This window comes from Triturus cristatus, chromosome 7 (assembly GCF_964204655.1).
Source record: "Triturus cristatus chromosome 7, aTriCri1.1, whole genome shotgun sequence".
Classification (NCBI taxonomy): domain Eukaryota; kingdom Metazoa; phylum Chordata; class Amphibia; order Caudata; family Salamandridae; genus Triturus; species Triturus cristatus.
In genome coordinates this window covers 1,288,095,919-1,288,109,806 of record NC_140590.1, presented here as the reverse complement: position 1 = coordinate 1,288,109,806, position 13,888 = coordinate 1,288,095,919, and positions in this window count along the sequence as shown.

Genomic DNA, 13,888 nt, shown 5'->3' with positions numbered 1-13,888 from the left:
ATACTGGAGTTGGATTGTTAAGGATAATCTCTGTTTTTGTATCAACATCCCACTTTCAAAAAAAACCCAATGCTATGACTGGTTGAGAGACCTTTACCATTCCACCTCCTACTTGCCTTGCAGTCATGAATACAGACAGTAACCGAGTGCATAATTGCTGATATCTCATCCTCCTGTGTGTCACCTTCACCCAGGGCAATTGGTCCAGTTGTGCTCTGACATCATAAAGCTAAAGCAGAATGTCGTCTGACGTGAGGGTCACTCAGTTGCCTAGCAAGCAATAGAATACCTTAATCTTGGTATTGAAATGAGTAGCAGGTTAGACAGGATGCCCAACTGAAAACTAAGATGGTGAGATGAAAGAAATTAGGGCATTTTTTGCGTTTTCTAAATCTGTATGAACCTAAGTTTGAGCATAAGATTCTCGATTTCACTATCCCTGAAGCGGTAGAAATTGGGTAAAATGGAAATGGTAAATACACTATTCAAAGTTTGTATTATTCCCACTAACTGTAGCATAACCCTTCCTCTCAACTTATCAGCTGAAATAATTGCTACTACTGTACAATATCTTAAATGTAATAAATGAAGTGAGAAGGGTACCCTGCCACTTGGCTGGCAAAAAGATGTATTTATCTATGCCCTAATGTACGTGCCACAGTTGTTTAGAGAGCATTAGGAAACGAGGCATTGATTTGAATTTCTAATGAGCTGTTGATTTTCACAATAATACAGACTCCATAATACTGATCTGTTTACGCTTTATGAAAATCAAGATTTTTTTGTATTGCTTATACTAAATGCACTAACAGTGGAGTTTTCCATCTGCAGATTATACTGAATGACCAGCAGTGGCAGTGTTTCACAACAGATTTTCTCCGCATCGCCGAGAATAAAGAAAAAAAAAAAAAGCAAGTCTTCCGGCGTACTGCATCATTTTACCAATTTATATGGTAAGTAAAACTCACAACCATTTCTTTGGGCTTTCAAGAGACGTTCAGAGCATGTGAATGTCCTCACTACCTTGTAGTGGGGTCCCATGCTTTAATATAATTTCTGTCAATAAGGAAGAATTATGGATCACATTGTGTTGGTCATGATAGATAATAAAAGACTGACTGCCTCCAAGGCTACCAAAGCCTGCTTTAGATCCTGGTGCTTGCCTTATTCCATTCAGGGAAATTGCTGCCTTTGAGGCTGAAATGTACTATCTTACTTTAAAACGATAGCCTTACTTTGTCGCTTAAGGAAACTCATTTAACCTCTTCCCCTGCACTCTGTGTGTTGGGCTCTGATACTGGAGTTGGATTGTTAAGGATAATCTCTGTTTTTGTATCAACATCCCACTTTAAAAAAAACCCCAATGCTATGACTGGTTGAGAGACTTTTACCATTCCACCTCCTATTTGCCTTGCAGTCATAAATACAGACAGTAACCGAGTGCATAATTGCTGATATCTCATCCTCCTGTGTGTCACCTTCACCCAGGGCAATTGGTCCAGTGGTACTCTGACATCATAAAGCTAAAGCAGAATGTCGTCTGACGTGAGGGTCACTCAGTTGCCTAGCAAGCAATAGAATACCTTTATCTTGGTATTGAAATGAGTAGCAGGTTAGACAGGATGCCCAACTAAAAACTAAGATGGTGAGATGAAAGAAATTAGGGCATTTTTTGCGATTTCTAAATCTGTATGAACGCAAGTTTGAGCATAAGATTCTCGATTTCACTATCCCTGAAGCGGTAGAAATTGGGTAAAATGGAAATGGTAAATACACTATTCAAAGTTTGTATTATTCCCACTAACAGTAGCATAACCCTTCCTCTCTCAACTTATCAGATGAAATAATTGCTACTTCTGTACAATATCTTAAATTTAATAAATGAAGTGAGAAGGGTACCCTGCCACTTGGCTGGCAAAAAGGTGTATTTATCTATGCCCTAATTTACGTGCCATAGTAGTTTAGAGAGCATTAGGAAACGAGGCATTGATTTGAATTTCTAATGAGCTGTTGATTTTCACAATAATACAGACTCCATAATACTGATCTGTTTACGCTTTATGAAAATCAAGATTTTTTTGTAGTGCTTATACTAAATGCACTAACAGTGGAGTTTTCCATCTGCAGATTATACTGAATGACCAGCAGTGGCAGTCTTTCACAACAGATTTTCTCCGCATCGCCGAGAATAAAGAAAAAAAAAAAAAGCAAGTCTTCCGGCGTACTGCATCATTTTACCAATTTATATGGTAAGTAAAACTCACCACCATTTCTTTGGGCATTAAAGAGACGTTCAGAGCATGTGAATGTCCTCACTACCTTGTAGTGGGGTCCCATGCTTGAATATCATTTCTGTCAATAAGGAAGAATTATGGATCACATTGTGTTGGTCATGATAGATAATAAAAGACTGACTGCCTCCAAGGCTACCAAAGCATGCTTTAGATCCTGGTGCTTGCCTTATTCCATTCAAGAAAATTGCTGCCTTTGAGGCTGAAATGTACTATTTTACTTTAAAACGATAGCCTTACTTTGTCGCTTAAGGAAACTCATTTAACCTCTTCCCCTGCACTCTGTGTGTTGGGCTCTGATACTGGAGTTGTATTGTTGTTAAGGATAATCTCTGTTTTTGTATCTCCATCCCACTTTCAAAAAAACCCCAATGCTATGACTGGTTGAGAGACTTTTACCATTCCACCTCCTACTTGCCTTGCAGTCATGAATACAGACAGTAACCGAGTGCATAATTGCTGATATCTCATCCTCCTGTGTGTCACCTTCACCCAGGGCAATTGGTCCAGTGGTGCTCTGACATCATAAAGCTAAAGCAGAATGTCGTCTGACGTGAGGGTCACTCAGTTGCCTAGCAAGCAATAGAATACCTTTATCTTGGTATTGAAATGAGTAGCAGGTTAGACAGGATGCCCAACTGAAAACTAAGATGGTGAGATGAAAGAAATTAGGGCATTTTTTGCGATTTCTAAATCTGTATGAACCTAAGTTTGAGCATAAGATTCTCGATTTCACTATCCCTGAAGCGGTAGAAATTGGGTAAAATGGAAATGGTAAATACACTATTCAAAGTTTGTATTATTCCCACTAACAGTAGCATAACCCTTCCTCTCTCAACTTATCAGCTGAAATAATTGCTACTACTGTACAATATCTTAAATGTAATAAATGAAGTGAGAAGGGTACCCTGCCACTTGGCTGGCAAAAAGATGTATTTATCTATGCCCTAATGTACATGCCACAGTTGTTTAGAGAGCATTAGGAAACGAGGCATTGATTTGAATTTCGAATGAGCTGTTGATTTTCACAATAATACAGACTCCATAATAGTGATCTGTTTACGCTTTATGAAAATCAAGATTTTTTTGTAGTGCTTATACTAAATGCACTAACAGTGGAGTTTTCCATCTGCAGACTATACTGAATGACCAGCAGTGGCAGTCTTTCACAACAGATTTTCTCCGCATCGCCGAGAATAAAAAAAAAGAAAAAAAGAAAGTCTTCCGGCGTACTGCATCATTTTACCAATTTATATGGTAAGTAAAACTCACAACCATTTCTTTGGGCATTCAGGAGATGTTCAGAGCATGTGAATGTCCTCACTACCTTGTAGTGGGGTCCCATGCTTGAATATAATTTCTGTCAATAAGGAAGAATTATGGATCACATTGTGTTGGTCATGATAGATAATAAAAGACTGACTGCCTCCAAGGCTACCAAAGCCTGCTTTAGATCCTGGTGCTTGCCTTATTCCATTCAGGGAAATTGCTGCCTTTGAGGCTGAAATGTACTATCTTACTTTAAAACGATAGCCTTACTTTGTCGCTTAAGGAAACTCATTTAACCTCTTCCCCTGCACTCTGTGTGTTGGGCTCTGATACTGGAGTTGGATTGTTAAGGATAATCTCTGTTTTTGTATCAACATCCCACTTTCAAAAAAAAACCAATGCTATGACTGGTTGAGAGACCTTTACCATTCCACCTCCTACTTGCCTTGCAGTCATGAATACAGACAGTAACCGAGTGCATGATTGCTGATATCTCATCCTCCTGTGTGTCACCTTCACCCAGGGCAATTGGTCCAGTGGTGCTCTGACATCATAAAGCTAAAGCAGAATGTCGTCTGACGTGAGGGTCACTCAGTTGCCTAGCAAGCAATAGAATACCTTTATCTTGGTATTGAAATGAGTAGCAGGTTAGACAGGATGCCCAACTGAAAACTAAGATGGTGAGATGAAAGAAATTAGGGCATTTTTTGCGTTTTCTAAATCTGTATGAACCTAAGTTTGAGCATAAGATTCTCGATTTCACTATCCCTGAATTGGTAGAAATTGGCTAAAATGGAAATGGTAAATACACTATTCAAAGTTTGTATTATTCCCACTAACTGTAGCATAACCCTTCCTCTCAACTTATCAGCTGAAATAATTGCTACTACTGTACAATATCTTAAATGTAATAAATGAAATGAGAAGGGTACCCTGCCACTTGGCTGGCAAAAAGGTGTATTTATCTATGCCCTAATGTACGTGCCATAGTAGTTTAGAGAGCATTAGGAAACGAGGCATTGATTTGAATTTCTAATGAGCTGTTGATTTTCACAATAATACAGACTCCATAATACTGATCTGTTTACGCTTTATGAAAATCAAGATTTTTTTGTAGTGCTTATACTAAATGCACTAACAGTGGAGTTTTCCATCTGCAGATTATACTGAATGACCAGCAGTGGCAGTCTTTCACAACAGATTTTCTCCGCATCGCCGAGAATAAAGAAAATAAAAAAAGCAAGTCTTCCGGCGTACTGCATCATTTTACCAATTTATATGGTAAGTAAAACTCACCACCATTTCTTTGGGCATTAAAGAGACGTTCAGAGCATGTGAATGTCCTCACTACCTTGTAGTGGGGTCCCATGCTTGAATATCATTTCTGTCAATAAGGAAGAATTATGGATCACATTGTGTTGGTCATGATAGATAATAAAAGACTGACTGCCTCCAAGGCTACCAAAGCCTGCTTTAGATCCTGGTGCTTGCCTTATTCCATTCAAGAAAATTGCTGCCTTTGAGGCTGAAATGTACTATTTTACTTTAAAACGATAGCCTTACTTTGTCGCTTAAGGAAACTCATTTAACCTCTTCCCCTGCACTCTGTGTGTTGGGCTCTGATACTGGAGTTGTATTGTTGTTAAGGATAATCTCTGTTTTTGTATCTCCATCCCACTTTCAAAAAAACCCCAATGCTATGACTGGTTGAGAGACTTTTACCATTCCACCTCCTACTTGCCTTGCAGTCATGAATACAGACAGTAACCGAGTGCATAATTGCTGATATCTCATCCTCCTGTGTGTCACCTTCACCCAGGGCAATTGGTCCAGTGGTACTCTGACATCATAAAGCTAAAGCAGAATGTCGTCTGAAGTGAGGGTCACTCAGTTGCCTAGCAAGCAATAGAATACCTTTATCTTGGTATTGAAATGAGTAGCAGGTTAGACAGGATGCCCAACTGAAAACTAAGATGGTGAGATGAAAGAAATTAGGGCATTTTTTGCGATTTTCTAAATCTGTATGAACGCAAGTTTGAGCATAAGATTCTCGATTTCACTATCCCTGAATCGGTAGAAATTGGCTAAAATGGAAATGGTAAATACACTATTCAAAGTTTGTATTATTCCCACTAACAGTAGCATAACCCTTCCTCTCTCAACTTATCAGCTGAAATAATTGCTACTACTGTACAATATCTTAAATGTAATAAATGAAGTGAGAAGGGTACCCTGCCACTTGGCTGGCAAAAAGATGTATTTATCTATGCCCTAATGTACATGCCACAGTTGTTTAAAAAGCATTAGGAAACGAGGCATTGATTTGAATTTCGAATGAGCTGTTGATTTTCACAATAATACAGACTCCATAATAGTGATCTGTTTACGCTTTATGAAAATCAAGATTTTTTTGTATTGCTTATACTAAATGCACTAACAGTGGAGTTTTCCATCTGCAGATTATACTGAATGACCAGCAGTGGCAGTGTTTCACAACAGATTTTCTCTGCATCGCCGAGAATAAAGAAAAAAAAAAAAAGCAAGTCTTCCGGCGTACTGCATCATTTTACCAATTTATATGGTAAGTAAAACTCACAACCATTTCTTTGGGCATTAAAGAGACTTTCAGAGCATGTGAATGTCCTCACTACCTTGTAGTGGGGTCCCATGCTTGAATATAATTTCTGTCAATAAGGAAGAATTATGGATCACATTGTGTTGGTCATGATAGATAATAAAAGACTGACTGCCTCCAAGGCTACCAAAGCCTGCTTTAGATCCTGGTGCTTGCCTTATTCCATTTAAGGAAATTGCTGCCTTTGAGGCTGAAATGTACTATCTTACTTTAAAACGATAGCCTTACTTTGTCGCTTAAGTAAACTCATTTAACCTCTTCCCCTGCACTCTGTGTGTTGGGCTCTGATACTGGAGTTGGATTGTTAAGGATAATCTCTGTTTTTGTATCTCCATCCCACTTTCAAAAAAACCCCAATGCTATGACTGGTTGAGAGCCCTTTACCATTCCACCTCCTATTTGCCTTGCAGTCATAAATACAGACAGTAACCGAGTGCATAATTGCTGATATCTCATCCTCCTGTGTGTCACCTTCACCCAGGGCAATTGGTCCAGTGGTACTCTGACATCATAAAGCTAAAGCAGAATGTCGTCTGACGTGAGGGTCACTCAGTTGCCTAGCAAGCAATAGAATACCTTTATCTTGGTATTGAAATGAGTAGCAGGTTAGACAGGATGCCCAACTAAAAACTAAGATGGTGAGATGAAAGAAATTAGGGCATTTTTTGCGATTTCTAAATCTGTATGAACGCAAGTTTGAGCATAAGATTCTCGATTTCACTATCCCTGAATCGGTAGAAATTGGCTAAAATGGAAATGGTAAATACACCATTCATAGTTTGTATTATTCCCACTAACTGTAGCATAACCCTTCCTCTCTCAACTTATCAGCTGAAATAATTGCTACTACTCTACAATATCTTAAATGTAATAAATGAAGTGAGAAGGGTACCCTGCCACTTGGCTGGCAAAAAGGTGTATTTATCTATGCCCTAATGTACGTGCCATAGTAGTTTAGAGAGCATTAGGAAACGAGGCATTGATTTGAATTTCTAATGAGCTGTTGATTTTCACAATAATACAGACTCCATAATACTGATCTGTTTACGCTTTATGAAAATCAAGATTTTTTTGTAGTGCTTATACTAAATGCACTAACAGTGGAGTTTTCCATCTGCAGATTATACTGAATGACCAGCAGTGGCAGTCTTTCACAACAGATTTTCTCCGCATCGCCAAGAATAAAGAAAAAAAAAAAAAGCAAGTCTTCCGGCGTTCTGCATCATTTTACCAATTTATATGGTAAGTAAAACTCACCACCATTTCTTTGGGCATTAAAGAGACGTTCAGAGCATGTGAATGTCCTCACTACCTTGTAGTGGGGTCCCATGCTTGAATATCATTTCTGTCAATAAGGAAGAATTATGGATCACATTGTGTTGGTCATGATAGATAATAAAAGACTGACTGCCTCCAAGGCTACCAAAGCCTGCTTTAGATCCTGGTGCTTGCCTTATTCCATTCAAGGAAATTGCTGCCTTTGAGGCTGAAATGTACTATTTTACTTTAAAACGATAGCCTTACTTTGTCGCTTAAGGAAACTCATTTAACCTCTTCCCCTGCACTCTGTGTGTTGGGCTCTGATACTGGAGTTGGATTGTTGTTAAGGATAATCTCTGTTTTTGTATCTCCATCCCACTTTAAAAAAAAACCCAATGCTATGACTGGTTGAGCCCTTTACCATTCCACCTCCTTTTTGCCTTGCAGTCATGAATGCAGACAGTAACCGAGTGCATAATTGCTGATATCTCATCCTCCTGCGTGTCACCTTCACCCAGGGCAATTGGTCCAGTGGTGCTCTGACATCATAAAGCTAAAGCAGAATGTCGTCTGACGTGAGGGTCACTCAGTTGCCTAGCAAGCAATAGAATACCTTTATCTTGGTATTGAAATGAGTAGCAGGTTAGACAGGATGCCCAACTGAAAACGAAGATGGTGAGATGAAAGAAATTAGGGCATTTTTTACTATTTCTAAATCTGTATGAACCTAAGTTTGAGCATAAGATTCTCGATTTCCCTATCCCTGAAGCGGTAGAAATTGGCTAAAATGGAAATGGTAAATACACTATTCAAAGTTTGTATTATTCCCACTAACTGTAGCATAACCCTTCCTCTCAACTTATCAGCTGAAATAATTGCTACTACTGTACAATATCTTAAATGTAATAAATGAAGTGAGAAGGGTACCCTGCCACTTGGCTGGCAAAAAGATGTATTTATCTATGCCCTAATGTACGTGCCACAGTTGTTTAGAGAGCATTAGGAAACGAGGCATTGATTTGAATTTCTAATGAGCTGTTGATTTTCACAATAATACAGACTCCATAATACTGATCTGTTTACGCTTTATGAAAATCAAGATTTTTTTGTATTGCTTATACTAAATGCACTAACAGTGGAGTTTTCCATCTGCAGATTATACTGAATGACCAGCAGTGGCAGTCTTTCACAACAGATTTTCTCCGCATCGCCGAGAATAAAAAAAAAGAAAAAAAGAAAGTCTTCCGGCGTACTGCATCATTTTTCCAATTTATATGGTAAGTAAAACTCACAACCATTTCTTTGGGCATTCAGGAGATGTTCAGAGCATGTGAATGTCCTCACTACCTTGTAGTGGGGTCCCATGCTTGAATATAATTTCTGTCAATAAGGAAGAATTATGGATCACATTGTGTTGGTCATGATAGATAATAAAAGACTGACTGCCTCCAAGGCTACCAAAGCCTGCTTTAGATCCTGGTGCTTGCCTTATTCCATTCAGGGAAATTGCTGCCTTTGAGGCTGAAATGTACTATCTTACTTTAAAACGATAGCCTTACTTTGTCGCTTAAGGAAACTCATTTAACCTCTTCCCCTGCACTCTGTGTGTTGGGCTCTGATACTGGAGTGGGATTGTTGTTAAGGATAATCTCTGTTTTTGTATCTCCATCCCACTTTCAAAAAGGCCCCAATGCTATGACTGGTTGAGAGCCCTTTACCATTCCACCTCCTATTTGCCTTGCAGTCATAAATACAGACAGTAACCGAGTGCATAATTGCTGATATCTCATCCTCCTGTGTGTCACCTTCACCCAGGGCAATTGGTCCAGTGGTACTCTGACCTCATAAAGCTAAAGCAGAATGTCGTCTGACGTGAGGGTCACTCAGTTGCCTAGCAAGCAATAGAATACCTTTATCTTGGTATTGAAATGAGTAGCAGGTTAGACAGGATGCCCAACTGAAAACTAAGATGGTGAGATGAAAGAAATTAGGGCATTTTTTGTGATTTCTAAATCTGTATGAACCTAAGTTTGAGCATAAGATTCTCGATTTCACTATCCCTGAAGCGGTAGAAATTGGGTAAAATGGAAATGGTAAATACACTATTCAAAGTTTGTATTATTCCCACTAACAGTAGCATAACCCTTCCTCTCAACTTATCAGCTGAAATAATTGCTACTACTGTACAATATCTTAAATGTAATAAATGAAGTGAGAAGGGTACCCTGCCACTTGGCTGGCAAAAAGATGTATTTATCTATGCCCTAATGTACATGCCACAGTTGTTTAGAGAGCATTAGGAAACGAGGCATTGATTTGAATTTCGAATGAGCTGTTGATTTTCACAATAATACAGACTCCATAATAGTGATCTGTTTACGCATTATGAAAATCAAGATTTTTTTGTATTGCTTATACTAAATGCACTAACAGTGGAGTTTTCCATCTGCAGATTATACTGAATGACCAGCAGTGGCAGTCTTTCACAACAGATTTTCTCCGCATCGCCGAGAATAAAAAAAAAGAAAAAAAGAAAGTCTTCCGGCGTACTGCATCATTTTTCCAATTTATATGGTAAGTAAAACTCACAACCATTTCTTTGGGCATTCAGGAGATGTTCAGAGCATGTGAATGTCCTCACTACCTTGTAGTGGGGTCCCATGCTTGAATATAATTTCTGTCAATAAGGAAGAATTATGGATCACATTGTGTTGGTCATGATAGATAATAAAAGACTGACTGCCTCCAAGGCTACCAAAGCCTGCTTTAGATCCTGGTGCTTGCCTTATTCCATTCAGGGAAATTGCTGCCTTTGAGGCTGAAATGTACTATCTTACTTTAAAACGATAGCCTTACTTTGTCGCTTAAGGAAACTCATTTAACCTCTTCCCCTGCACTCTGTGTGTTGGGCTCTGATACTGGAGTGGGATTGTTGTTAAGGATAATCTCTGTTTTTGTATCTCCATCCCACTTTCAAAAAGGCCCCAATGCTATGACTGGTTGAGAGCCCTTTACCATTCCACCTCCTATTTGCCTTGCAGTCATAAATACAGACAGTAACCGAGTGCATAATTGCTGATATCTCATCCTCCTGTGTGTCACCTTCACCCAGGGCAATTGGTCCAGTGGTACTCTGACCTCATAAAGCTAAAGCAGAATGTCGTCTGACGTGAGGGTCACTCAGTTGCCTAGCAAGCAATAGAATACCTTTATCTTGGTATTGAAATGAGTAGCAGGTTAGACAGGATGCCCAACTGAAAACTAAGATGGTGAGATGAAAGAAATTAGGGCATTTTTTGTGATTTCTAAATCTGTATGAACCTAAGTTTGAGCATAAGATTCTCGATTTCACTATCCCTGAAGCGGTAGAAATTGGGTAAAATGGAAATGGTAAATACACTATTCAAAGTTTGTATTATTCCCACTAACAGTAGCATAACCCTTCCTCTCAACTTATCAGCTGAAATAATTGCTACTACTGTACAATATCTTAAATGTAATAAATGAAGTGAGAAGGGTACCCTGCCACTTGGCTGGCAAAAAGATGTATTTATCTATGCCCTAATGTACATGCCACAGTTGTTTAGAGAGCATTAGGAAACGAGGCATTGATTTGAATTTCGAATGAGCTGTTGATTTTCACAATAATACAGACTCCATAATAGTGATCTGTTTACGCATTATGAAAATCAAGATTTTTTTGTATTGCTTATACTAAATGCACTAACAGTGGAGTTTTCCATCTGCAGATTATACTGAATGACCAGCAGTGGCAGTGTTTCACAACAGATTTTCTCTGCATAGCCGAGAATAAAGAAAAAAAAAAAAAATGAAAGTCTTTCGGCGTACTGCATCATTTTACCAATTTATATGGTAAGTAAAACTCACAACCATTTCTTTGGGCATTCAGGAGATGTTCAGAGCATGTGAATGTCCTCACTACCTTGTAGTGGGGTCCCATGCTTGAATATAATTTCTATCAATAAGGAAGAATTATGGATCACATTGTGTTGGTCATGATAGATAATAAAAGACTGACTGCCTCCAAGGCTACCAAAGCCTGCTTTAGATCCTGGTGCTTGCCTTATTCCATTCAGGGAAATTGCTGCCTTTGAGGCTGAAATGTACTATCTTACTTTAAAACGATAGCCTTACTTTGTCGCTTAAGGAAACTCATTTAACCTCTTCCCCTGCACTCTGTGTGTTGGGCTCTGATACTGGAGTTGGATTGTTAAGGATAATCTCTGTTTTTGTATCAACATCCCACTTTCAAAAAAAACCCAATGCTATGACTGGTTGAGAGACCTTTACCATTCCACCTCCTACTTGCCTTGCAGTCATGAATACAGACAGTAACCGAGTGCATAATTGCTGATATCTCATCCTCCTGTGTGTCACCTTCACCCAGGGCAATTGGTCCAGTGGTGCTCTGACATCATAAAGCTAAAGCAGAATGTCGTCTGACGTGAGGGTCACTCAGTTGCCTAGCAAGCAATAGAATACCTTAATCTTGGTATTGAAATGAGTAGCAGGTTAGACAGGATGCCCAACTGAAAACTAAGATGGTGAGATGAAAGAAATTAGGGCATTTTTTGCGTTTTCTAAATCTGTATGAACCTAAGTTTGAGCATAAGATTCTCGATTTCACTATCCCTGAAGCGGTAGAAATTGGGTGAAATGGTAAATACACTATTCAAAGTTTGTATTATTCCCACTAACTGTAGCATAACCCTTCCTCTCAACTTATCAGCTGAAATAATTGCTACTACTGTACAATATCTTAAATGTAATAAATGAAGTGAGAAGGGTACCCTGCCACTTGGCTGGCAAAAAGATGTATTTATCTATGCCCTAATGTACATGCCACAGTTGTTTAGAGAGCATTAGGAAACGAGGCATTGATTTGAATTTCTAATGAGCTGTTGATTTTCACAATAATACAGACTCCATAATACTGATCTGTTTATGCTTTATGAACATCAAGATTTTTTTGTATTGCTTATACTAAATGCACTAACAGTGGAGTTTTCCATCTGCAGATTATACTGAATGACCAGCAGTGGCAGTCTTTCACAACAGATTTTCTCCGCATCGCCGAGAATAAAAAAAAAAGAAAAAAAGAAAGTCTTCCGGCGTACTGCATCATTTTACCAATTTATATGGTAAGTAAAACTCACAACCATTTCTTTGGGCATTCAGGAGATGTTCAGAGCATGTGAATGTCCTCACTACCTTGTAGTGGGGTCCCATGCTTGAATATAATTTCTGTCAATAAGGAAGAATTATGGATCACATTGTGTTGGTCATGATAGATAATAAAAGACTGACTGCCTCCAAGGCTACCAAAGCCTGCTTTAGATCCTGGTGCTTGCCTTATTCCATTCAGGGAAATTGCTGCCTTTGAGGCTGAAATGTACTATCTTACTTTAAAACGATAGCCTTACTTTGTCGCTTAAGGAAACTCATTTAACCTCTTCCCCTGCACTCTGTGTGTTGGGCTCTGATACTGGAGTTGGATTGTTGTTAAGGATAATCTCTGTTTTTGTATCTCCATCCCACTTTCAAAAAGGCCCCAATGCTATGACTGGTTGAGAGCCCGTTACCATTCCACCTCCTATTTGCCTTGCAGTCATAAATACAGACCGTAACCGAGTGCATAATTGCTGATATCTCATCCTCCTGTGTGTCACCTTCACCCAGGGCAATTGGTCCAGTGGTACTCTGACATCATAAAGCTAAAGCAGAATGTCGTCTGACGTGAGGGTCACTCAGTTGCCTAGCAAGCAATAGAATACCTTTATCTTGGTATTGAAATGAGTAGCAGGTTAGACAGGATGCCCAACTGAAAACTAAGATGGTGAGATGAAAGAAATTAGGGCATTTTTTGCGATTTCTAAATCTGTATGAACGCAAGTTTGAGCATAAGATTCTCGTTTTCACTATCCCTGAAGCGGTAGAAATTGGGTAAAATGGAAATGGTAAATACACTATTCAAAGTTTGTATTATTCCCACTAACAGTAGCATAACCCTTCCTCTCTCAACTTATCAGCTGAAATAATTGCTACTTCTGTACAATATCTTAAATGTAATAAATGAAGTGAGAAGGGTACCCTGCCACTTGGCTGGCAAAAAGATATATTTATCTATGCCCTAATGTACATGCCACAGTTGTTTAGAGAGCATTAGGAAACGAGGCATTGATTTGAATTTCTAATGAGCTGTTGATTTTCACAATAATACAGACTCCATAATACTGATCTGTTTACGCTTTATGAAAATCAAGATTTTTTTGTAGTGCTTATACTAAATGCACTAACAGTGGAGTTTTCCATCTGCAGATTATACTGAATGACCAGCAGTGGCAGTCTTTCACAACAGATTTTCTCCGCATCGCCGAGAATAAAGAAAAAAAAAAAAGCAAGTCTTCCGGCG